This window comes from Mauremys mutica, chromosome 2, assembly GCF_020497125.1.
Source record: "Mauremys mutica isolate MM-2020 ecotype Southern chromosome 2, ASM2049712v1, whole genome shotgun sequence".
Lineage (NCBI taxonomy): Eukaryota > Metazoa > Chordata > Testudines > Geoemydidae > Mauremys > Mauremys mutica.
In genome coordinates, this window is record NC_059073.1 from 44,310,664 (window position 1) to 44,338,164 (window position 27,501).

A 27,501-nucleotide genomic window follows, 5' to 3' on the forward strand; every position below is an offset into this window, starting at 1 on the left:
TACCACCACCTCTGCCGGAGGCTGCTCAGGGGCTTGGGAGGTTGACGGAAGCACTGCGGGATCCGACGACGGTAGGGTCTCCCCCAGTGGTGTTGGGGGAGGGCGGCTCACCGTGGCCTCTGGTATCCTGCGTTCAGCACCCACTGGGTGCTGGGACAAGGGGAGCCCTTGGGACTCATGACAGGCCCAGGGGACCCAAAAACCCCACTGCTGGTGTCCAAGGTGCTGGCTCTGGGTGGGAGCCTGGAGATCTGTCTCGCTGCCCGCCTGGGAGACGACCGATGGCTGACGCGAAGGCCACGGGGGGGCAGAGGCACTGATGGAGTGCGCCGCGGAAGGAGGCAGCTTGTCCCCAGATGGTGCCGAGGAGCGGTGCCGGCCGTCACGGTGCCAGGATGGTGATCTGGACCGTCGACCACTTCGGTACCGGGAGCCAGAGCGTGACCTCGATCGTCGGTGGCAAGAGCGGCTTCGGGAGTCGCGACGTCGAGATCGGTACCGGGAACTGGATCTCCGACGGTACCGTCGGTCCGGTGACCGGGACCGTGAGCAGTGCCGGGAGTGCAACCGGTACCATGAGACTGAGCGGTACCGGGACTGCGACCGGTGCCGGGACGGGGTGCGGTACCGAGACTGGGATCGGTGCCGGGATCGGGACCGACGTGACGGCGACCGTTGCCTGGATCGGGACCGGGTCCGAGGCTTGGAGCGTCGCCCCTCCCTTCCATCAGGGGTCTGGGGCCGCATCATTGCCGGCTTGCCCAACGATTGAACAGCCCGCACCGGCGGTGCCGGGGGCCGGAGGCTCAGTGCCTCTACGAGCTGAATAAGCTCTCTCGCCGTCACAAATGTTTCAGGCGTGGACGGGAGATGCAGCTCTATCGCGGTCGGCGCCGGGGAGCAGGGAGGTACCGGACTCGACGGCTCTTGAGGTGCCGGAGTCAGCGGAACCGTGAACGGCTTGTGCACTACCACAGCCGGTGCCGGAGGTGGCTGGGTAAGCTGTCCCGAAGCTGCAGGTTTAGGAGCCGGGTGCGCCGTCTTCCGCTTCCTCTGGGGGGAGAGGGAACAGTGCCGGGACTTCGGTGCCGTCTGCGTCCCTTTAGGAGCCTCGGTACCGGGACGGCTCGGTGCCGCTGGTGCGCTGCGCGCCGAGGATGGTTTCGGCGGTGCCGGGGACGGAGCGGGGGGCTGAAGTGCCGCCTCCATAAGGAGCTGTTTAAGGCGAGAGTCTCGCTCCTTTCTTGTGCGCGGCTTGAATGCCGTGCAAATCGGGCACTTATCTGTCCTGTGCGATTCCCCGAGGCAGCGCAGGCAGGAATCGTGTGGGTCGCCGATGGGCATAGGCCGCTGGCAAGCCGCACAGGGCTTAAAGCCCGGTGCCTTGGGCATGAGCCCGCACCGGTTGTGGAAGAAGAGGGGCTAACCCCTCTAATTCCCTACTATACTATTACTACCACAATTATAACAACTATAACAACTAACTTATTCAACTAATCTAACTACTAAACTAAGTTAACCAACTATATACACTAAAGATACGGAGAAACGCTAGGGCTGTGGAGGTGAGAGAGCACTCCACTGTTCCAACTGGCCGTCACGGGCGGTAAGAAGGAACTGAGGAACGGACGGGCCGGCTGGGGTATATAACAGGCGCCATAGCGGCGCCACTCCAGGGGGCGCCCAGCTGGCCCGCCGGAGTTGCTAGGGTAAAAATGTTCCGGAGAGCCGTGCACGCACGGCGCGCACACCTAACTGGAGTGCATAGGAGCAATCACTCGAAGAAGAACTGTTGTAACTCACCAGTGACCAGGCCATTGGATATGAATTTCAGAGAGAATGTCATTCATTTCATGTTCTAAAATTAAAATAACTAGGGACAGCATAATCTCCGTGATTTGCTAGGACTGAGGTGCTCTAAAGTTTTTTGTCTAAACAGGGGCGGCTCTACCTATTTGGCCGCCCCAAGCAGTCATGCGCGGGAGGTGCCCCGAGCCCCGGGAGCAGTGGACCTCCCGCGGGCATGACTGCGGAGGGTCCGCTGGTCGCGCGGCTCGGCTGGACCTCCCGTGGCTGCGGACAGTTCGCAGGTCCGGCGGCTCCGCTTGAGCTGCCGCAGTCATGCCTGCGGGAGGTCCAGCCGAGCCACGCGACCAGCGAACCCTCCGCAGTCATGCCTGTGGGAGGTCCACTGGAGCCGCGGGACGAGCGCCCCCTCCGCAGTCATGCCTGCGGCAGGTTCACTCGTCCCGGGGCTCCGGTGGACCTCCCGCAGGCATGACTGCGGCAGGTCCGCCGGCCCAGCCTGCCGCCCCCCCGGGAAAGGGCCGCCCCACGCACGTGCTTGCCGCGCTGGGGTCTGGAGCCGGCCCTGTGTCTAAATAAGAACATAAGAATGGCAATACTGGGTCAGACCAATGGTCCATGTAGGCCAGTATCCTGTATTCCAACAGTGGCCAGTGCCAGATGCTTCAGAAGGAATGGACAGAACAGGGTACTTTATTGAATTATCCACCCCCTGTATCTAGTTCAGCTTCTAGTAGTCAAGGGTTCAGGGACACGCAGAACATGGGGTCGAATCCCTGACCATTGATCGGCTATTAGCCATTGATGGTCCTATCCTCCATGAACTTATATAATTCTTTTTTGAACCCGCTTATACTTCTGGCCTTCACAATTGCCCCTGGCAACAAGTTCCAGACGTTGACTGTGTGTTCCATGAAGAAGTACTTCCTTATGTTTCTTTTAAATTTGCTGCCTATTAATTTCATTGGGTGATCCCTGGTTTGTGTGTTATGTGTACAGATAAATTACACTTTCTTGTTCACTTTCTCCACACTATTCTTGATTTTATAGACCTCTATCATACCTCCCTTCAGTCATCTCTTTTCTAAGATGAAGAGACCCAGTCTTTTTAATCTCTCTCTTTGTATGGAAGCTGTTGCGTACCCATAATCATTTTGTTGCCCTTCTCTGTACTTTTTCCAATTCTAATATATCTTTTTTGAGATAGGGTGACCAGAACTGCATGCAGTATTCAAGGTAGAGGAGTACCATGGATTTATATAGTGGCATTATGAGATTTTTCTATCTTATCTATCTCTTTCCTAATGGTTCCTAATATTCTGTTAGCCTTTTTGACTGCTGCTGCACATTGAACAGATGTTTGCAGCGAACTGATTTAAAATTTTTATTAAAGCTAATGTTAAAAAAAGTTATATAGTACACAGGTTAAGAAAACAGTGTCTGTACATCTGGGTATAGTGCTTAGGTTATCCACAAATACAAAGTTTGTTTTAAAAGTCATAAGATACATATAGCACATAATCAGCAAAACCCAAATTTAGGTAAATAAATTTAACAATACAGTTTAGATATTAGCATCCAAGTATTTGGGTACATCACTCATGAAAAGTTATACAGAGAGTTGGTTGCGGAAAGCAAATATATCAGTGAGTGAAGATTGTTCCTCAGTAATTGAGAATTTAGGGTAGGTTGTCCATTAGAAAATACAATCCATCAGGGAAGTATTTCAGTTATTTTCCCAACTGCGCTTCTCATCAGCGCTCCAGCTTATCCCTCCTGGCATTGCCGATGTCCGGTGATGCGTTCTAGGTAGATGTCCTTTGATCACCTGATGGCATCCAACACCATGAGTTGCCGCATCAGCCGAGCATAGCGTTGACCGATTCCACATTCTCTCAACACTTGATTGTTACTGGGGTCCCATGCAGCCAAGACTCCGATGATCAGTGTGTGAGTTTGAACCTTATAGCCCCTAGCTCTCAAGGTGTCGTCCAGAGGGGCGTATTCCTCCAGCTTTCAAGACTGGGCATCACTGAAGGCCAGGGTCCTGTTTTTGAAGGGCACTGTGACACCCACCATGATGATCTTCTTCCAGTCCTCATTGGTGATGATGATACCCAGTTGCACTTGGCTGTCCATTCCGGGGATGGTGGAATTCATGGAAGCTGCCCCCAGGGAGGAAGTGGTTGCTGGCGTCCCACTTGCACATCACCTCGAATGCCTTGCCTTGGTCCAGCTTCCATTTCAGGTTTTCCATGTACTGTCAGTTGATGGCATCCTTCAGGGTCCTCTCCAGCATGGTTCTGGCTCTCAGAGTGATGATTGTGTGCTCTCTATTCTTCACCTGTGGCACCAGAACTCCCAGCTCCTGGTGTTCTTTGCAGCATGTCCAATGGCAGCCGATACGCCTCTCCAGGCATCGCGTAGTGTTGCGGGCATGAATCCAGAGTGAAGCAAAGTCTCCCCCCTCTCTTCCAAATTCACCTTCCAGGGAGCCGCTCAGGTAGGTGCGACCTCTTGATTGGAGGTGGTCCTGGCGATTCGCTTCCTGGTGACATCCTGCATAGCACTTTCCACGATGTTCCTCACCAGAGTGTCCAGGCACGTCAGAAGGCGGAAGGCATGAGTGATCACTGCAATGCTGCACAGATCACCCATCCGAGGGACGTTGGCACCACCCTGCCTGTGCAAGATGTACACCAGTTCATTGCTGGCACTCTGGGGAAGAAACATCCACTTCTTTACGAGCTGCCTGATGGTGTTGTCTGCCTTCCTAAGAGGTACCTTCGCCACAGCAGATTCCAAGGAAGAATGAAATACTCTACAATGAATCCAAGATCTATTTCTTGAGTGGTAACAGCTAATTTAGACTCGTATTTTATATCTATATTTGGCATTATGTTTTCCAATGTGCATTAGTTTGCACTTATGAACATGGAATTTCATCTGCCATTTTCTTGCCCAGTTCTCTCAGTTTTGTGAGATTCTTTTGTAACTCTTCACAGTCAGTTTTGGACCTATCTTGAGTAATTTAGTATTGTCTGCAAACATTGCCACCTCACTATTTACCCCCTTTTCCAGATCATTTTTGAATATGTTGTACAACCTTGGGCCCAGTACAGATCCTTGGGGGACCTCACTATTTACCTCTCTCCACTGTGAAAACTGACCATTTAGTTCTATTCTTTGTTTCCTATCTTTTAACCAACTACTGATCCATGAGATGACCTTCCCTCTTACCCCATGACAGCTTACTTTGCTTAAGAGCCTTTGGTGAGGGACCTTGTCAAAGGCTTTCTGAAAGTCCAAGTACACTATATCCACTGGATCACCCATGTCCACATGTTTGTTGACCCATTCAAAGAATTCTAGTAGATTATTGAGGCAAAATTCCCCTTTACAAAAGCCATGTTGACTCTTCCCCAACATATCATGGTCATCTATGTGTCTGATAATTCTGTTCTTTACTACAGTTTCAACTAATATGCAGGGCACTAAAGTTAGGCTTACCAGCCTGTAATTGCCAGGGTCACCTCTGGAACTTTTTTTTGATTTAATTATTTTATCATATGAAGAAGGAAAATACCCAGCACAAATGGCAACAAAAGTATTTTTCTTTATGAAAATAATTAGAATATATATTCCTAGCATGATCTTCTAGCAAATAAGTAAATAAATAAATTTTTAAAAAGAGAATAGAAGTAATCAAATAACTCAGTCCCTGTTTCCTAAAGTTTGCAAAGTTTCCATAGAAGCCAAACCAACAAGGAGAGCTTTTTATGAATCCTGGAACTTTCTGGCCCTAAGTGCAAGAGTCTCAAATTTTGCTTATGATAGCACAAACCACTAACTGCCAGACTATCTAGCCAGTCCCCTTCACCACCTTCTGTAGTATGTAACATTATACGACTATTTCTTGTAGAAAAAAGGGCAAGGTGTTGCCTTCTTCCTATGCTAGTCTGTAGATAACCTGCCAGAGAAACCTACAATCCTTACCCTATCATTGGAAAGAGGTGTCTTCAATTTCTTGGCATCCACACTTTACTTTCAGACTCACCTGAGTAATCTGAACCTATTTTTCTTACGATCTCTGCTGCACATCACAGTCCAGGTATCACTACTCACTTAGAGAAAGGACCAGGTTGTCATTTACACTAATGACTCTGTACACCATTCTGGCAGTGCAAAGGGGCCTTAAAGTGGAGTGAACACTGCCAGCACTGTGTAAAGAGGCCTAAACGTAAATGGGAATCTGGGCCTAAGTGCTTTAAGAGGCTTTAATTCATTTGACTCATTTTGCCTTTCTCTGTTATTCCCTTCAGTTTCTCTCCCTCCTCACTTTCTCTTCTGTTCTTTCTTCTCTCTCACCCAAAGAAAGAGAAATGTGCAGATGGGTCTCGTAATTCTGTGCAAACGGTGCCTTTGTGCGTACTAGGACATCAGGAATGAGAAACGAAGCTGAACGTGGCCAATTTCCAAAGTACTCAAGAGGCACCTCTCTGACAGAGTTATAGGTGCTCCCAAGGAACCTTACAAAGATAATATTAATCAAATGTATATTTCTACATTGTAACCAAGAGGGGGAAAATAAAGGCATGGCAAAAACTCTTTGGAGTATTTTTCATTTAACTGATGAATATGTTACTGAATTGAAGTAACTTTCAGAAAGTTTACCAGTGGAACATTCCTAACCTGGAACGTAAATCTGAGTAATCTTATATAATAACAGTCAGAAGGAAAAAACAAGTCATACTCAGAGGAGACCACCTATAGCCATAGAAAGACAGTATGACGTTTTGAGTAAATAACTAATTGGATTGGTCGACAATGTAGCTTTATCTAACAGTAGGGAATGTGCATGAGACTTTCAGGGCCAAATTGACAGCTGCTTCTGAATGTGTAGGCCCAATTATCAGCTTTAAGCTTGTAACAGCTTTGAGGTTGTACTGGTTTTAGAATTGCAAAACCTACATTTTCACATGCAAATGGTTGCTTGCAACAGGTGCGCAAAATTCAAAGGCTGGATGGAAAATTTTGTCTTGTCAGCCCCAGTTCTTAGTTTTTCATATACAAAGAATTCCTGCTAGTATGCAGCATCTAGGTTATAAGTAAAATAAACTACAAAAGCCTAGTAAAAAGAAAGGGGAGACAAACCAAGCAATATGAGTAATTTGAGATCAACATAAATTGCGGGTACCAAGCTAGATACACAACTGCCTGTTTCACCTGCAGACCCTTGAAGAAAGATGTGTTTGGATGTATACAAGAGTTTGGGTTCCTCTTTAACATTTGTGTATTAAATTATTTCAGTGCAATGCATAATGCAAAACATTAGCATTAATGCAACATTAAGGCACTGAGATCAGGAATAATTAAAAATATTTAAAGTTAAGGAATGTTCAAGAAATATTTTTCACCCTCAAATTTTGTGTCCTTTACCTTAGTGATCACACTGTTGGCACCTAGCAAATGAATAATGAATAATAAAAATAACAGCAATTACAAGGACTGATGTTGTCATGGAACTTCACTGATTTACACCAGTAGAAAATGTGACTCTTGCTATTTTGGCAATTTTACATCTGGTCCTGGCCAGAATCAAGTACCAAGAGGAACGTAAATGAAAAATAATTGTGGAAAAGTTATCATACCTCTTCAATCCTCAGCAAAGATTCAGTCTGAACTTGATGCAAAGGCTTGGGTCCATAATCTAGTAAAGTGCCTGTTCTTCCCCCAGTGAAATCAACGGCAAAACTCCTGTTGAGTTAGCTGGATCATCTCTGAATCACAGAATGAGAGAGGAGGAGATGGAAAAGATCTATCAGGTCATTCTGTTCATCACCTTGCCAAAGCAGGATTGCTCCTTACAGTACACTTCCTAATATCTGAAGCCACAGACCGAGGGCACCAATGCCCACAAGAGGGTATGTTTTAACAATTAGAATGTGGGGATTTTCCAGCCAGCCAGCCAAATGAATGCTTATGAGGACATACAGCATACACAGAGCATGTAGTGTACATAACACACAGAGGAGATGAGCTAAAACTTTCCTCTTACTGTAGTACAGCTACTAAATGTAAATTGACATAATGCAAAGAACATCATTGTGAAAACACCGGCAAGCAGAATAGCCTGTGGGAAAACATCATAGGGAAAGAAAAAAATGTTCCCCTTCACATTTGGAAATTTGGATGAAGTGCTAAGCTGCAGGGGTTGAATTTTGAACTAAATGTGAATGCTTTGGGGTCAGTGACCTTACCTCTACAGTACTTTATTGGTAGTGTGATAGAATAATTTATAGCTTTAAAAAAATGCTGGAAGGACATGCTCTTTCATGGAACATATGGTTTGGATTTGTACTGTGTACATTATTCTTGTTTCTGACAATCTATAATAAGTCTATATAAATTTGTTACTAAATTGCTATCCCCTAATAGATATACAGTATTTCTACCATTTGACCAGATTATTGTCACAGGGATACATGTGTCAAGGCCAAAAGCTCTCATGAAATTTACTAGTGTGCGCCAGGGTTTCACTTTGACATACAACCTTTAATTTTAAACACAATCACATTAGCAATAAAGCTTCAGCATTTCAGCTTGAATTCCTTGTAATAATAGCCTTTTGTTTATTTCCCACTTTAAAATAAAATTGACACTGACAGCATATTGGCAAGGTTAAAACAATCTTATTATTACAAGCATCTAATCACATTAATAAAAAGGAAACAATGTATTTTCTGACAATATTCTTTTGAAACAGTACTCGTGATTACCTCATAATATCTTTATCTCTTAGCTAGTCCTTGCCAAGCCTGCATTTCATTCTTCTATCTATTAGAATGTCATTTTTACCCAAGTAGAAGCATAATTTCTTTTAATGGCTGTGAAATTCCTGCCTATTTGCGATACTCTAGCAAGAATGCTTCTCCTGCAGTGATTTGTCATGGGAAATAGGTTTTTAATTATTACCATAATTTGTTTTGACATTAAAATAGATTCTAAGATTTTGTTCATATTTTGGCAGAATTGGAGTATTTGCATAAGCAGACACTCACAGTTCATTACATGTTGACAAAGTTGAAGTCCTGTTGCCTGGAGAATTTAGCACCAGATCTTGCTGCCATTTGAGTCAATGGAGTTTTGCCATTGACTTCAGTTCGATCAGGATCAGGTCCATCAGCATCGATACTGAAAGAGCAGCTTGATACATTCATCCGAAGAAGTGGGTATTCACCCACGAAAGCTCATGCTGCAAAAAGTCTGTTAGTCTATAAGGTGCCACAGGATTCTTTGCTGTTGATACATTCAGAAATGCACAAGAAGCACTCTTTTTAAAAAAAACAAAGAAAACGGTCTTTACTGAGACTTGGAGAAATAACTAATAGATTCTTTTGTTTCTTTCACTGCACCATAGAAGATGCAAACAGTCATTCTTAAGATATTATGTATATTAGCCATCTCCAGTGTTTCATATTAAACACGTTCACTTGGGAATGCTCCAAATGCAAATATTTATATTTAAAACAAGGATATTTAGAGTCAAATGATACATAATGTATATCAAACCCATTGGTCACATTCATTTTGTCTGTTCATTCAATTTGTGACACATCATAACAAAAAAAACTCAGACCTCTGTAATTTGCAGTAGTTTGCAGTGTCTTTCAATAGTATTGTGCTATTTTCATTTTTTCAAAAATAAAATTTACTACACACTTGTCTACCTATTTCTAAGCTGAGCATAAAACCTGGTTTTGTTAGGGTATAAAAGGACACTGAAAAATTCAATTACTCACTCTACCACCACTAGAGATCAGCAGGCCCATGGTCACAATTCTGGGCCCCAGGGCAGAACAGTCAATGGGCCCCCACGCACACACAAGCTGCGCCCGCGCGGCCGCGGTCTGCCTGACATTTGGGCGGTGCTGTGCTTGTGCTGGCTAGTGCCCAGTGAGCTGCCGGCTGCGCTGCTGTGCACGCTCTTCCAGCACGGCCAGGGCTTCCATATGCCTGCCCAGTAGGGTTGCCAACTGTCTAATCGCACAAACCCAAAGACCCTTGCCCCAACCCCTGCCCCACCCCTTCCCTTTGGCCTCGCCCATGTCACGCCCCTTCTCCGAGGCCCCAGCTCACTCCATCCCCCCTCTCCCTCCATCGCAAGCTCTCTCTTACCCTCACTCACTATCACCGGGCTGAGGCAGGGGGTTGGGGTGCGGGAGGGGGTGCGGGCTCTGAGAGGGAGTTTGGGTGTGGGAGGGGGTGTGGGGTGCAGGCTCTGGGAGGGAGTTTGGGTGTGGGGTGTGGGATCTAGGCTGGGGCAGGAGATTGGGATGCAGGAAGGGCTCAGGGGGTCAGCTCTTACCTCAGGCCGCTCCTGAATTCCAAAAGTGACCAGCACACCCCTTTGGCAGCGGCTCCTAGGCAAGGGGCCTAGGAGTTCTCCATATGCTGCTGTCCACAGGCACCGCCCCCACAGCTCCCATTGGACACAGTTCCCAGCCAATGGGAGCTGCGGAGTCGGTGCTCGGGGTGGAGGCAGCATTTGGAGCCCCTCTGCCCCCTCCCCCAGGGGCTGCAGGGATGGTGCCAGATGCTTCCAGGAGCTTCACAGAGCAACAAGTGAGGGTGGGCAGGAAGCCTGCCTTAGCCCCGCTGCACTGCCACTGCCAGCAGCAGCGGCCAGGGCTCCCACAGCCCTTTTAAGTGGCCTGGGTCCCTGGGCAATTGCCCCCTTTGCCCACCCCCATCAGCGGGCCTGGAGATCAGACAACTCCCCATCAGCACAAAAAGAGAAGAAAAATGGTCTGCTGCATTGTTTGACAGAACTGTAGTTGCAAAGTATTTTTATTATTAATTGAACATAAAATACTTTTGATCCAAGGAGCCCAAAGGGCTTTACAGAGGTGGAAGTGTCATTATCCCCATTTTACAAATTACCTGCCAAGGGCATGATGCAAGCTGTTATATCATTGCTCATACAGCTAACTCTTTCTAATCATTGGGGGCCAGGATTGTGCAAGAAAGTCAATTCCCACACAGGCATCAACAAGCATTTAACCCTCATCATGATCCCCTTGTGATTCTTCCTCCTTGGAGGCTGTAACTATAGTCTTGAGTGCATTACTGAATGCTACAATTTCATTTCAAGAGAGAGGAGTTTTGAAAGTATTCCGCCCTTTACAAATACTTGTTATCCATTTGAGAGAAATGGAGTGGGATTTGGAAACCATGCTCCATCACTGCCCTGCAATTTTCAGGGCTTCATAGGGAAAAAGAGTTCGGGGTCACAAGAGCTGTTCTGCTGGATGACTGTTGCTGTACAGGAACACACTTCATCCTGCAGCAGCCATGCTCTCACTGGCAGAGTTACACAAAGCTGATGAGTAGCAGCCATGAATGGGATCCAGAAGACAGTAATCCAGCCATGAGCTGTATTATCTCCCATCTGGAAATTATTTCAGAAACGTAAGAGCAGAGGATGGGAAACTCCAGAGGACAGTGATACTTTCCCTCGTCCCCACCCTTGTACTCTATGTAGCTCAATCCACACAGAGGTCTATGGCAGATAACCTACCTGCCATGGAGGAACAATGTTGCAGAAAGATCCTTCCTTGGGATCAGAGGGAGTGCCTGCTCCACACAAGAATCCATTGGGGACTATCTGGCCCTATAGAATATGTATTCATAAACAACTTATAGCAATTTATACTTGAATATACCTTCTAGGGACTTTGACCCTTGACTGGGAGAGGGATCCAGAAAGGATTCAAAGCCAGTGATGTGGATTGTGTTGTATTGACTGTACTTGGACTCCATTTACAATGATGATGGAATTATTTCAGTATTTAGATAATCATTGACGGAGAGAACAATCAGTGATGAATAGATTGTAAAATACCCCCCATCTAGTTCTGTTTAAAGTTATACACCACCCCTTTCATCTATTACACAAATGTAATTCCCACAAAACTCCTGTTGATCTAATTAGAAAAGATGTCCCACTCGTTTCAGTGAAAGCTTGAAAGAGAGTGAGACTTCTGCTGGTGAGATCATTATAAGGGAACACAAAAGCTATGCAAATGTCTACAGTGGAAGTAGGGTGTTTCAAGTGAAAAAACTAAGCTGTAGAAACAAAGCTAGAAATTTGGATTTTGAACCTGAGTCTGTTCCATGCTGTAAACAAGTTCACTGCTAACTCCCACAGGTGTAAACCACATGTGCAGGTGAAAAAATGTGACTGTGAGGGCTGTGCTGACAGTTCTGAGTCTGTAATGTATTCATCCCAAAGTGCACTTGTGCGTCTGTTATATATTTTTGGATTTTTTTACTCGTGGTTTTAAAAATATCTAAGCAGACGAACACCTAGAGTTTGCCTAACTGTCCATATGTTTGAGAGAGCTGTGAAGTGACAGAGTAAGAGTGATGAGGTGTTCTCACCACGACTAAAAGTGGTGGACATTTTAGGAGGTATTGGCATAGAGAAGCATTTCCTTGTTCTCCCCTTGAAATGTATGCGTGTGGGGTTTTTTTAACATATGCATTTTAATTTCAGGTACTAAAAAATTCAAATGGCTATTTGGACATGTCATTAGGAAGGCCAAACCCACATTAGGATGTGGTTTGATTATGGAGGTGCACACAACGTATTTCAGCCACTATGAAACTAGCTTCAGTTGATTTGAGCTTAAGGCATCTTACATATGACTCCTATTAAAATGTACATTAGGTACTACTAAAAATGGTAATCCCAAGAGCTCCAGCCCATAAAACTGTGGAACATTTGTGATATTTTAGCAGTACAGTAGGTGTGGAAAATGAGTATGATAGCCCAAATCATCATAATCTAAAACACTGTTGTTAGCTCACCTTTTCCTTTTTTCAGTGAACACAGTCATGCATGGGCTATTTCTTTTTTCGCTCTACTTCTCTACAGTATGTAGCAGCTCCATGTCATCACCAATCTACCTTCTCAAACATGAGTAGTTTGTGGGGGCACCATGGTATTGCTTATTATTATCATCATCAATAAATACAATTGTAATTATAATGATTTGTATTACAGTAGGACCCCATTGAGGGTCCATTGTGCTAGATACTGAACATACACACAGTAAAAGGCAATCCTTGCCTTGGTGAGCTGACAATCTAAATAGACAAGACAAACAAAAGGGTGGGAAGGGAAACAAGCATGGAAAGGTGAAAGGTGATTTGCCCGAATCACATAGCATGTCAGTGGCAGAATGGGGAAAAGAATTTGTGTCCTGATCCTCTATCCAGGGCTCTGTCCATTGGAACTTGCTGTTTCTTACTGACTTCAGAGAGCAACAACTGTGACATTTTTTAATCTTTTGAGCTGACATCTCCTTCTGCTTGTCCCCGCTAAAAATAGGTACCTTCTTTCTAATCTGAGTTTGTCTATATTATATTATTATACGGGGTTGCTTGCAAAAGCAGAGGGCCAGACTCACTGACCCAGGAGATCCCTTCCAGGCCTATGTCTAGCTTCAGCTTCCAGCCATTAGGTTTTATGTCTTTGTCTGCTGTGTTAAAGAGCTTCCTGTTATCAGCCTTACTCAGCTACTGTTCATAATTTCATATTTTAATTTTGTCAAAGGCCTTTGAACACGTGATGCAGGAAAATAAAAATGATCAATAACAAAGTATGATATTATAATATATAACTTTAAAATCAGGGGTAAAATTATTTAGTTTAGGCAATTCCATTTTAATATTTCTCTCCTATATGCATTTATTTTTAAGAGCATCTGTTATATCCACATTTGTATTTCAGCTTAACAGGACTGAGTCTACCTGAGCAAGATCAGCTGAAATTGCAGAAAAAGATCCAGATGCTGGTGACTGGATGACTTTCGGGATAAGTTATGGGGATACAGAGAGTCTAGGTCATTCATGCAAGACTGTGCCTGTCAGATAACTACCTAATGTCATTACTAACTGGTGGCTCTTTGTCATTAGCATCTTTCCAGAGTAGTTCAGTCACGTTCTTGGACAGGTGTTCTCATTCACCAGTTGGCACCTTTTTAGCAGTCTTAGTAGAGAGGCTAAGGAGCAAGAGAGCACGGAATCCCAAAGGTGATTCCTCCTTGAGGCACAATGCCTAGGGCAGTACTAGGACAACTATACTTCTGCTGCCCGGGCAAATAAAATCACATTTTTTTTTGTTTCTAGTTTGGATTTGCTTGACTGTCTTGGTTAACACTGTACGTAAAGTGAGGATGACTCCCTTTGAATACTTGGATATAGCAGTTTGAGACCAATAAACCATAGTTATGTAAGTAGCGATGCACTTAGAACCTGAAGTTGTGTTGGTTTGAACTGGACAAATAATGAAATATAGTTTTATGCAAATATTTGTTCACATTAGAGCTAGTCAGAAAAACTTTGATAGAACCATTTTCCATTGCAAAACGCAGTTCGCTCAAAACTTTGAGAAATTGTGTTGATTTAATCAAAATTTTGTTTCAGAGGGAAAAAAAATTCCAACAATGTCAAAACATCCTGTTTCAACATTTTTGGAATGAAAAGTTTAAATGTTTGGCTTTGAAATGTCTTTTTGTTTCAAATTTTTGAATTTTTCTGTAATATATTATAATACAATATAAAATAAAAATCAGAATAATACTTTTGATTTTCTTGAAATGAAATATGCTGATTGACCCACAAATAAGCAAACAAAAGTCAGAATTTTCTTCCACAGAGAATTTTTAAATTTTCAGGTTTAATTCCAATTAGACATAAGGCCAATTTTCAAAATCTCAAAAACCTTCATGAAATGGAATTCCCATCCTCTGCCCAGCTCTGACTCAAATGTTTAAATGGCTTTATTTTAGTCATGTTCATCCCTTTTTGTCTGCTTGTTCCACAAAATTTAAGTGATCAAGTTGTCGTCGCAAAAATATTTTGGGAAAGCAAAGTTCAAAGTCCCATGCCTAAGTATTTGTGGAAATGGAAGAAGAAAACAAGAACATGATGCATACCTGACCAATCTCAACTAAGCAACACAGCTCAATATTTGAGTTCATGTTCAATTCAAAGAATAAAACATTTTTTAAAAAAGATTGATCAAAAAAATGAAGAAATAATAAATTCAAAGAAATGGGATTTGTTCATATACGTTTGAGGCATAAAATAAGGGCCAATTAGTCCACTGTATTCTTTGAAAATTATTTGCTCAGATTTGCTATAATTTATATCAGATTTGATATAATTTTCCATACCCAAGTAATTGCGTCTCTCTATCTCAGGTATTTCTAAGGTGCTTAAACATAGAGATCACATTGCCACAACATATCATAGAGGCCAAGAACTTAATAGGATTTTAAAAGGCATTGCATATTTAAATAGATAATGAGAATATCCACAGTTATGTTAGAGAAGATTTAAAAAAACAGTATGGGATATAAATCCTCATCCTTCAGGACATAAACTGAGCATTAACTGACAAAAGTGAGAAAGAAACTTCCCCTATGGGCTGGTTATCCCCTAATTGTCAATTACTGGGTTGTTTGCACCTTCTCCTGAAGCACGTGGTAATTACCAGTGTCAGAGGCAAGACAGTGGACTAGACAGATCACTGGTCTGATCCGGTATACTGGGGTATACTGATCCCTGGCATACCTAAATGCTAAATAGGACTAAATGAGATGCTGTATTTACTCATCAGCAGTCTGCACCCCGCCACAGCATGAAACAGGAAAAACAAAACAGGAAATAACAGGACAGCACTGCATCACAATATTTTTCTTCTGCTATAACCACTTTGTCCTCCATTAGAAGTAACTTGCCTTCAGCCCTTACATATCCTTTCATGGCCTGATATGACTGCAACTGTTGGCCTAACTATTTTCCTCTATTTGACTAATCATTTTTTTAACAGCTGGATAAGTAGCTGCGGCAAAGCAACTGTTCATTTCTGTTTCCCAGTGACTTGAATGGCAAGTGTGCATCGCACACTGTACAACACTGCCTTATCATCAGCGTGTTTCTAATGAGCTACAGCATCTACAGTTGCTCTGAACCCCATGTCTGCTGTAAGCATGTCTTTGTGTGGGGAATACATTGCCCAAATCATATGTGTAACTGTGACACAGCAGGTGCATTGCTTAATGGCTTGGTCAATGTGGATTCTAGCAGTTTGTGTACAGCCACTTCTCTGCCAAATGTGCATAGGCCACAACCAATGACTCTTTTTTTGTTTTTGCACATATGCTCAAATCTCCCTCCCCTCCAAGGGGACTAGGGGGCCAGTAATCAGTCTTGCAACAGAACACAATTCTAAGACTTGTGCTTAGGGAGAAGAGCCATTCAACCAAAGGACCACACAGAACAGTTGTGTTGGAATAAATATGCTAGTCACCTTTAAACTGATATATTCCTTCAAACACACTAGGATATTGTGCCGCATCATCTTTCAAAGCCTTAATGTAATTTACCCTACAGTCAATGTCTACTACTGCACCTGCCTACTTAATAGAGGTACAGTCACATCAGTCGCAAAAACTTCCTAATTAGCTTTTGTTTTTCTATTTCTATTGGGGATAATATTGCCATCTGTTTGGATTTTATTCACCCCAAAATCAACTAGCATTATCCCACTATTTTCTAGCCTTTCCAACCTCGTTATTGCCAATAGGTGAAATGGTATGGCATTATCTGGAAAAACAGAGCAAAGTTTTCAAAGTTAAGTGCCTACAGTAGGCACCTAATGCCTACATTTTGAAAAGTGCCCTCTGATTTGCTTTGCTTTCTAGCTATACAGCTTGAGACACCCAGGATGAGGTCTGGTGATAAGAGCGGTCACCGTGGCCAGCAACTAGGGATGCCAAATCAACACCTGGAAGGGTGCCAAATTGTTTGAGTTTTTTGGCTTGGCCGTTTTGATGGGGAAGGGCTGCTAAAAATGTTTCCACCCATGGGCAACCACACATACATACATAGGGTCAGCCCTGCCTAGCATCTGTTTTTCAAAGTTATTGAGCACCTGTATCTCCCATTGACTTCAACTGGAGATTTGAGTGCCTAGAACTTCAGAAAATTAAGCATTAAAATGTTTCAAATCAGCCATTAAGCAATGCATAACCAGCTGCCAGTTTTGCCCTTAACCTCTCAGTCTTGCTATGTCTGTAAATTGTAGGGTGAAGATGGCCCGATTTCATAGGGACAGTCCCAATATTGGGGGCTTTTATATAAGCATCTATTACTTCCCACCCCGTCCTGATTTTTCACACTTGCTATCTGGTCACTCTAGTAAATCGGCATAATAATGCCTAACCAGTCTGTAGCAGTAGTGTGTCAATTATTTTAGTTAATGTCTGTAAAGTAGTTTGAAAACGAAAAGTGATTTGTGAATCTTAATATTACAATAGCACTCTTTTTCTTTAAAAAAAGTATTTTTTTAAAGTCCTTTGTTTTAATCTTTACATCTGCTGTGACTGAGAGAAGCTACAGATTTCCATAGGGTTGAGGAGGTCATTGAGAATAGGCAAGTGAACTATTATCAACATATTCCAAATGAACCTGCCATGCCTCTGGGGCTATTTCAGGGTAGATCAAGGCTGAAGCTGGAAATGGGCTTCCCAGCCCAAGCAGACAGACTCACACTAGCTTTGCTTGAGCTAGCATGCTAAAAAATAGCAGTGTGGATGTTGCAGCCTGGGCTAGCCACCGAAGCAGATCCAGGAGTGCAGGTGGGATTGGACTAAGGTGGCTAGCCTATGCTGTCTATGGTACTGCAACATTTTTACTGCTATTTTTAAGCACAGTAGCTCAAGCAAAGCTAACATGAGTCTGAATGCCTGGGCTGGGAGGCTTGCTCCCAGCTGAGGTGCAGATATACCTTGCGTGGTTATAATGTAACAGGCAAATTCAAAGTACAAAGAAAATCCTACAGAGGCACTACCTTGTCATTTTTTCTCATTTACTTTAGACAGTATGGAGGTGTGAAAATGATGTGAAGATTTCTCAGGGAGACACATTGTTGTGCTGAATTAGGGGCAGCCCAGAAACCAGATTGCAACTCTAAGGCCTAGCCTACACTAAAGAAGGTTGGCAGGTATAGCTATACCAGCAGCTACACTGGCAAACCCTCCTGGTGTAAATGCAGCTTCTACCAATAAAATAGTGCTTCTGCTGGTATAGCTTATACCAGTTCCTCAAGCAAAATAAGCTACACCACCAAAAGCACTTTTATGCTGATATAACTGCATTGACAATGAGGCTTTTGCCCATGTAGAAATGAGACATATACACAACAAATAAAATAAAATCATACTGCTAACTGACATTGCTATACCAGCAAAAGTTTCTAGTGTAGACCTAGTCTGAGAGCCACTGCCTGGTTTCCTTTTTGCTTTCTGATGGAGTAAATAATCAGTGTCAGCTCTGTGCCAGTCGGATTGCTTCCCTGTCCACACCAACTCAGCTGCATGGGCTGGTGCGCTGAGGAGTGGAGCCAAGACTGCACCCCTGCCCACTTACATGTGCAGGAGGAGAGTACCTGTCCTGTGAAGGCTGCCATGTTGTGGAGAGGGAGCACAGATGAGTAGGAGGTCACCTTATGCCTCCTTTCTCCTCTGTTCAGGCATGCAGTAAGGGTCACAATAATTGTCCATGGTGATTATGCACCCTCATAGAATCCTCAGTAATATAGACTAAGTCAATTCGTTATGTGGCTGACTCAAAGCCCATTAAAGGCAAAGGGAGGCTTTGCTTTCACTGCCTGGGCTTTTAGTCAGGGTCTATAAGAATCTGATCTAATGTGTGCAACCACATAGGCCTTCCAGAAATATTCTCCTGGAACACTCTCAGCTATCAATTGTTATTCCTCAGAGACTGTCTGGATATAGGTTGGCTGGTGATAGGCTTTGCAAATCTCTTGACTGTACTTTTCTCTTCCAGGGCCTGAACGTGGCTGGCCCCGTGCAAGCGCACAAGAAGCCCTGAAGTGGGGTTCACCTGCAGCCAGCAGACTTAGTGGGCAGACCGCAGCTCAACAGTCTACCAGAGTCTTGGGATGGCCTTTCCGGGCAATCTGAGGGCCCGGCAGCCGAGTTAGTCTGCTGTCCCCCAGTGCTTCCCAGGTTCCCCTGATCAACTGGAGAAGTGGGGGAAGGGTGGGAGGTCCCGGTCCAGGGTCCCAGGGGGAAGGGGTGAGGGAAGTCTCAGTCCCCTCTAGCTGGTACAACAGGCCAGCCTCCTTTGAGCCACTTCCTACCTCCCTGTCCTCTCTTCAGTTTGGGACATAGTCCCAGCACCGGCTTCCCACTCAGCGGAGGGTTGCTCAAACAGTCTCAATAATTCAGACACTCAACTGGGGCTGCCCAGTGTCCAATTGCTCCCCATCGTCAGGGAAAAGAGTGCAGGAGAAAATGGGATCAAGACCCTTGGCTTCCCATTTGGGAACTCATTTGGGATTTACCACAGTCCAGACCCTTCCCCTGTGTCCAACAGCTACATCCTGGCTGCCTTTCCACAGTCTCTCCTTTACTCTCCCTTTGCTTACATGTTGGAGTGCCCTTTGAAGCAGGCCCTCCATTTGGAGCATGCTCTACCGCTCCACAACTCCCTTAGCCTTAGTGTGAGGTCTGTAACCCCCCTTTTAAGCCTCCTCTCTCTCCTGTTGCTCCCCTGCTCAGGACAGGAGCCAGCCAAATGTTGATCAGGAACAGACTCTGCATGTGGTTAGTGTCACCAGCAGCACTGGCCGCCTCAAAGGAGTTGGGATGAGGGCCAAAGTGCAGCTCTATCCCTACCTTAGCACCAGCTCACAGAGCTAGTTTGTTGTGTGAGGAACATACGCTGTATCACTTAAAGCATGGCAGAGCTCCTGCTGTAGTGGATCCTTTTCTTGAGCTCGAAGAGGCATTCTGGGTGGTAATCTAGTATTCCTCCTGCTGCAACATGACCCCAGGTACATCCTGCAGTGCATGGCTGTGCTGTTAGAGACACAATTGAGCTCTCAGTTTGCAACTCATTAATAACTTACATTTATTAGGGAATGGCATTATCTTATAAGGGTTAATAATGTATTATTTTATTTCTTTAAATAGTGTGACCTTTTTATATAACAAAAGCTGGGGTTAAGGTCAGTGGTTGGTTTTTTTTTTTAAATGTTTGTCCTATTTCTGCCTTAATACCTATATTTGGCCATCAATTTTTTATTTGCCTGCTCAGAGAAACGTTAAAATCCCAAACAAAATGATTCTTCTAACATGTACATTTCTAGTACACACCCTGTGTTTATAGGCCTAGGGCCCTGAACTAAAATAAGATTGAGTTTCCCGCAGGTAAGTACTTCCAGACACTTTATCTGCTATATCATTACCACTATACTCTATTTGTTACTGTACTATGTAACACAATACTTGCATTATATTCCACATGAAAAGCTGTTTCTGCAGCATCTTGTCATCATTTCATGGACACTGCTTTGAAGCCGTTTTGAGTTCTGAACTCAATGCATAACAGCAAAGGCTGAAGTGCACAACACCGTATTATTTACTCAGATGGGGTTAACTGTTGAATAAAAGAATGGTTTCTTTCAGTTTACCTTTTTACAATCTCACTCCCATTGGATACGGAAGACAGGAAAGTCTACGATAAATATCAAACTTTCTAATCAGAAACGAGTCCAGTCGTATTTGAAATCTTGAACTTAATCCAGAATCAGGAAATGCAGCCACTTGTGTTACTGTTGCTGAAAGAAGAAAATGACCTTTTTATTGTAGCTTACATTCACTATTGTACTTGTGAACCATGGGGGAATGGAGCATGAAAAAATGCAAAGGCTTAAATAGACTTTCCCTTTAACAAGAAAACCAAAATTGGCTGCAATATAAATATATAGTTGATATAAAGACTGAGAAGGGTTTCTCTAGGGAAAGGCAGTGATTTTGACATAGATTAATTCCTAACAAACATTTTCCACCTCAAGTTATTGTCCAAGTTTGTTATCAAATCCATGTTGCTTTAAGATGGGTAAACTTTTTCCAACTGTTATTTCAATAAAGACCTTCAATGAAGATTCCTTTAAATGTAATAAAATTAATAATCCTCATTTTTATCAGGAGCTTTTAAAAATAAAAATGTAATGTTGTACCAAATTATTAAGGGGAAATTGTTTTTCAGCAAATATTTTAATATTCCAGTGATGTTACAAGGTGAATGTGTGCGAATTATTTCAATCTGCTGTTTCTTTGCAGATGGATAACTCACAACTGAAACAGGATACTAGATTCATAGCAACAGACAGAGGGCAATACTGAACAAAATCCTCTGCTGATTGAAGATACTGCAAGACCAGATGAGCTCAGAAATCTCAATTTTATTTCAGGGCTTTTTCAGCCTTTGCAGAGATTCCTGTGACATGGAACCCAGACAGACTTTATACAAATATAGCCCATATTCACTTGAATGCTGGGTCCTTCCTTGGAGCAGTCTGATGCCTTTGCACTTGAGGGCCAGACTTTGAAAGGTATTTAGCACCCACAGTTAGGGCTAGATTTTCAAAGTGGCTTATTTCCCATCTAGGCACCCAAATTAAGTGGCCAGATATTAAAAAATGCTCAGCACTTTGCAGCTGCATTGAGCTGGCTGATCTCTTTTGAAAATCTGAATCTAACTATGGTACTGAGCCCTGCTGAAAATTCTAGCCCTGGACCCAGACTGTCAGAGGTCTCCTGGGAGTCTCCTGTGCTTGACTCCAATAGGAGCAGCAGTTCCTTTTTCTGGAGAAACTCAGCTCTTTTCAAGGCCAATCCTGTACCCCTATAATACAATCCCTAGCCCTCTTAGTCCTTCTTGGACTTTGGTCATGAGTTTCTTTACCTTTTCACACCCCACAGGCACACCTTTTACATCCTTATTCTTTTAAATAATGGTGATTGTGTTCAGCAGCCCTTCAAATCAGACCATAGAGATATCATTTGCACTAGTTATATACTGTTTATAAGTTACAATAACTTTTTAGAAGGTATTTAAAACAGCTTTTTGTTTTACCTCAGGACTAATCACACAGCAGAAAAACAGCAAAACTATAATTCATGAGTTTATTCCTAAGCCTAAATCTTGCTGAACTGGTTATCATTATGTACTGAAATAAATAAGATAATTTACTACTGTGGAGAGTGGACTTTTATATATTTCTTCACTGGCCCACCAGCTCCCACTGAACTCAATGAGGGTTTTGCCAGAGACTCCACTGGGAACAGGATAAAGCCCCAATATAGGCCATTCATTAACTGTGTAAAGATCAGCTGAGTCCAGCATCAGCTGCACTAGACTCAAAGAGCAAGAAAGTGGTTGGGCAAAGATGGGGCACAGGCTGCACCCGATAAAGAGTAGTTGACAGCACTGCTGTGTGTGCTTTCCCAGGGCTTTGAGACATGCTGTGTCTGACCCTGATCTCAGTTACACCAGTTTTAAACTGATGTCATTCCATTGATTTCAATGTTCCATTGGCAGTAAGTAATGCAGCAAGCAGGCAGAGTTGAAAGAAACAGGTTTTATTAAATATACCGTGAGGCCAGTGTTACATGCTCAGGTTCTGCCATCTCTTCCAATGCCCTACCCAGGAGCAGCTCCTAGGGCTACTCTGCTGAGCTGCTCATCTCAAACCAAAACACAGCTCTCCTGAACCCTAATCTTCCTCTCTGGTTTCACTCATCAAACTATGTTCACTGTAGTGAATCTTGAGTTACAAAGGTCTGGGTGGCTAATCATGCCCAACATCACTGCTTCAGACAGAAACTTCAAGGAGCTATTTTTTCACAATCTTGCCCAAAGTTCTACATTTATTTAAAAGGAAAATGAGTCATTGTCCACAAATTGTGCAGCAGCTGGTTGTTTTCAGCCAAATCCAGTTCTGGCATAAATGGGTGCAATGCAATTGATCTTAGCTGATACCAAGGCAAACTGGGCTCTTTGCTTGTAGTTAATGCAAACTGTGGACATTTGAGGGCAGAAACGCAAACACCCATGACTGCTAGAGAATGACTGTTGCAGGATGGTAGATTTTCTTGGCAACCCTCCAGATTCATGATACTGTAATTCAGCACAATCAAGTACTCAAATCTCAGCCTCTCAAATGGCAGAGGTATACCACTGCCATTCAGATACGGAAAGCATTCTGCTGAGCTATCTCATCTGCTACTTCGATATTAGGATACACAGAATATAGAATTTCTTCAGCACATCTCTAGTTACCCTAAATAACTAGCTAAGAAATTTGAGAGGATGGTAGGACAAAGAGTTAATAGAACAAAAACAAAAAAATATACAGTTTAATGTATTTTACAACTTTCTTTATGGTAGAGAGTGAGGGAGAAAAACAACATTTTAAGTGTTGCTCTGTTTTTCCATTAGGTTGTCTGCTTTTATAGGTGGTGTGTCGTTGCAAGATCTGAAGCTGAAAGTTACATGTAGTGCAGAACTAAAACATTTGACCTGCCTGGGCAGAACCTGACCCACTGCTCATGCAGCCTGAGTTAAGATATATAACATGGGGAAATGAAAAGGTAAAACTGCAACTTTAGCATTTACTCAATATACTACACTACTTATGGGAAAGGATGCTTATGTGACTCTGTCACTTTTTACAGATCCAGACTAACATGGCTACCCCTCTGATACTAAAAAGCTAAAGAGTCCTGTGGCACCTTATAGACTAACAGAAGTATTGGAGCATAAGCTTTCGTGGGTCGCATGCATCTGACGAAGTGGGTATTCACCCACAAAAGCTTATGCTCCAATACTTCTGTTAGTCTATAGGGTGCCACAGGACTCTTTGTAGCTTTTTAGTGTTATAAATTAAAAAGTATTGCTGTGAGCACAGGAGGGATCCATAGTTTCTAATTTTAATAGCAAAAACATTGACACCCTAAATTAGTGTGGATTCTACAATATAATAAAACATTCAACTACAGAGCAGTTTAATTTAGAGGACTCTCTTTGAGGATATTTATTCTGAAGTGCATACAAGAGGGCATGTAATGGGCTAAATTTTGGCTATGTGCATGCAGATGCTCATACACCAAAAAAAGCACAAAAATATGCCCTGCCAGAAGAGGTCAAAAGATGGCTACTTCTACCTGGCCTTAAGTTAGTCACACACTTCTCTAGTTCTCCAAGACAGGAGATACAGAAATGTACGAGCACATAATCAAGTTGCCAGACAGTGCTGAAAACACAAAATGCCCCACCCTGGCTTACCCATAAGTTCCATGTGTAACCCCTTTATCACAAACACAATAAATAAGAAAGTTAGGCATGTGTTCCCCATTTGACATCTGAGGGATTCAGCCACTTTCCTCTCATACACCATAATTTAGCTACAGAATTTTCTCTGTATGAAATATTGCTAGAGAATTTCCAGTATATGGAGCCTTGAATCAGGTGAGATTGCACTTGGGTCCTAATTATTGCCAGCCCAGAAATATCCACCTGACCTGCCTTTCAGTAATCTGGCTCTTTGATTCCACAGTGATGGGCACTGCAGAAATATCATCAAGAGAGAATTCTGTTTCCAGTCCCAGCTTAAACCAGGAAGTACAGAACAGTGGTGAGTAAACTCTAGAAGGTTTGAAGGTTCAGTTCTTTTAAGTATCCCACTATTTAGAGACTTATCTGACCAATTGTGAACTCATGGGTCTACAAAACAGTGCTGCAAATCCCACCAGAACAGACTCCTGAGATTTCTGGTCCTATGACTTCTGCCAAGCTTTTCACTTCCAGTTCTTGCTGGACTCAAGAAGGGCAGAAAGGTATAGACACGTAGAACAGTAGACAGAGAAAAAGAAGAAACTCATTTGAATCTCACAAAATTCTTGGGTTTGATTTTTAATTATATTCCATTGGTTTTTAGAATAATTTATGTAAAACTATAACATTCTCTAGGAGTTTTGCTTGCAAAAGATTTCTTTTTAATTGGTCTTCTTCCCTTTATTCATGCAGAACAAAGTCCTGACAGGATATATTTTAAGGGTTTTTTTTCCCCTGTTTTTTTATCTTATAAATATCAGGAGTGAAAAGATTGGAATTCCTGTGTTTTTGGAGGATCACCAGGAGGTATAAGGAGAGTTTCTTGCATCTCTTAACACCTTAACAGAGGGATGAGAATGTTGCATATTTAACAAAAAGTCTTCTTTTTTTAAAATTGGTCATTGAAATTAAATAGGTGTTAACAAAACCAATAAAAAATCCCCCAGTGTTTTAAATAGCTTCACAAAAATCTCTTCCCCTGCTAATAACTCAACTTTCACTCGTAATGTTACCGTTTCACTAGTTTCACAGTCATGAAATCTTCCAGCTGGATAGGACCTGAATTTCTACTGTTAATTTAAAAAAATAAAAATGGAAAATAACTTTTAAAAAGTAATAAATCAAGAAAACAAGTCCAATTCTGTTTCCTTTGCAGGTCACCTTGAAGAGTGAGTTTAAGTTTTGGAAAAGGCTCTTCTTCTGATCAGTTCTTATTTCATTGAAACTGATTTTCTCATCTCTGTGCAATTTTGTAACTATTGTAAGTACTTGTTGGTATGAAGTAACAAAAGTTAATTCTGATCCAGATGCAGGTTGGATCTTCCCTAAGCAATTTGAGCATTTGGATCTTGGGGTTTGGTTCACCTCCATCTTCAGTTCAGATATTACTCTCCCCATTTCATTCTGACCTATTCAGAAAAGGAATGTCATGTACAGTAAGCTATTATTTTTTTGTTCAAGTGAAAGAGTATGTTATTTATAAAACATACTCACTTATCCACACCTAAAGGGCAAAATTGGACCTTTTGACTTTCCACCTTTCCAGATGTGAAATTCCAGATCAGGCACAAACCTAGAACAAACATTTTTATGGGCCAGCTCTTCACCTCTCATCCTTTCCTTACAGCTGCCAATAAATTGTGAAAATATAGCCCTGGTTGTTTCTGAGGACGCTGCCTCAGAAATACTGTAGCAAGTCTTGGGTGGCCTTTGACTTTTTAGTGTTTCTGGGAGCGGAAGGATTAAGAGCGGATAAGAGTAGGGAAGGAATAAACAAACAAACAGGACAAGCTATTCTTTCCCTGTTTAACAGTAAAATCTGATAAAAGAACAAGGCTGCTAAAGACCTGATCCAAACCCCACTGATGTAAAAAGGAGTTTTTCCATTGACTTCAATGGGAGTTGGACTGAAATAATTTTACCTACTTATGCATCAACCATATGTGAGGCAATGAAAATCTTATTTCATCAATATCCTTATGCTGTGCTATATTGCAGTATAATTTCATACACTTACAGCTCTGACATCAAACATACATTCTGCATATCAGTGTGTCCCTCTTGGTCTTCTGTAGATATTCTCCAAGCACTGACTTGGCTTGGGAGACAGCATCTCAGATGTTAGAGATATAGAGGTGCACTGTACTTGTATGTGCAGGGGTGGGCTTTTGGTACATACAAATTGGGCAAAAGAAACTGCCTTTTTTAATAACATATGCTTACTATTTGGGCATGTGGTGCTGTGCTATGCTGCTGGGATTTCTAGCAGATGATATCCACCCCTTTTTATTAGCTCTTCAAAAATCTGTTTATCCAGCCACCACCGTTGCCTCATTCAGATTCCACTTCAAAGACAGTTCTTGCTGCAAAGCCTATAAAAAGTGAACTAATTTTGCCAAAGTACATGGCTTGAGTCATCCCACGTGATCATATTTAATTCTGTCCAACTTTGCCTCCCACCCCTCTTCCCCCCACCCTTTGTTCTCTTTCTCAGTGGTTGTGTCATGCCCAAGGTCTATATAGTAAGCTCTTCAGAGCAGCAACTATTAATGACTATCTGTTCTGTGAGCTCCCTAGCAGCAATCCTGGCATAATATAAATAATAAAAATAATAAGGGTGCCCAATTATGCCACTATTATCTCTTTGAATAGTACCTTACTCTGTGAGTAGCCCCATTGATTTCAGTAAAAAGAAGATAGTTCCTTTTGCTCAGTTTGTACCTATCAAAACTTCATCCTGTACACATGAATATTGATTTCAATAGGACTACTACTCCACATGCGTGGCAGAGTCTGGCTCTAAATAAATAAGGAGATTTTAGTAAAGAATGTTTATGGGTGTAATGTCCAAAAGGTTTTGTAAATGTCTTTAGATGGTTTACAAAGCAACAGGACATCACAGAGGGAGGAAATGAAAGCATATTATTTAAGATGGCAGAAATTTTGTGAAATCAGCTAATCTGTGAGATTTCAGTCATTTGAGGCAGAAAATTCATAAGAAAAACCAACGTGTGAAATATCAGCTTTGTCAAATCTGAATCCAAACTTTCTCTCTGACCCAGCTTTCTGCCAGAATATTAACATAAACCTAATCCAGATTCAAGAGTGACATACGAGGTTCAGACATGCAAATTCTTATTGTCAATAAAAGTAGCAGATTGAAATTCCTTGAATATCTCTTAAATCAACAAGACAGGAAACTCAGATGATTATGGCTGAAATTCTGCCTTTAATTGGTGCTTGGATATTGTGGCCAATATAGTCCTTTCCCAGGGTTTGTGCATTTCAGAAAAGCATTTTAACAATTTCTCCCTCACAAATTACTAATATCTATAAATGTCAATAACAAATGTAATCATGCAAAACATATTCTGCCCCTGGAAAGCTGTCACTGGTTAAATCACATCTTAGCTG

General features: G+C 42.6%; 2 long non-coding RNA genes across 4 annotated transcripts in view; both read right to left on the bottom strand.

The window, feature by feature from the left end:
• The window catches only part of LOC123362917, a 90,487-nt gene extending 82,914 nt beyond the window's left edge, over positions 1 to 7,573 (bottom strand). The window contains exon 1 of the long non-coding RNA XR_006576641.1: positions 7,458 to 7,573. This is a non-coding gene — a long non-coding RNA (uncharacterized LOC123362917). The remainder of the gene's footprint in view (positions 1 to 7,457) is intronic.
• Positions 7,573 to 27,501, bottom strand: part of LOC123364377 — a 105,121-nt gene continuing 85,192 nt past the window's right edge. For all 3 annotated transcript variants that reach the window (XR_006577081.1, XR_006577082.1, XR_006577080.1), the window contains 3 exons: positions 20,381 to 20,527; positions 19,584 to 19,766; positions 7,573 to 7,586 (listed from right to left, as the gene is read on the bottom strand). This is a non-coding gene — a long non-coding RNA (uncharacterized LOC123364377). The remainder of the gene's footprint in view (positions 7,587 to 19,583; positions 19,767 to 20,380; positions 20,528 to 27,501) is intronic.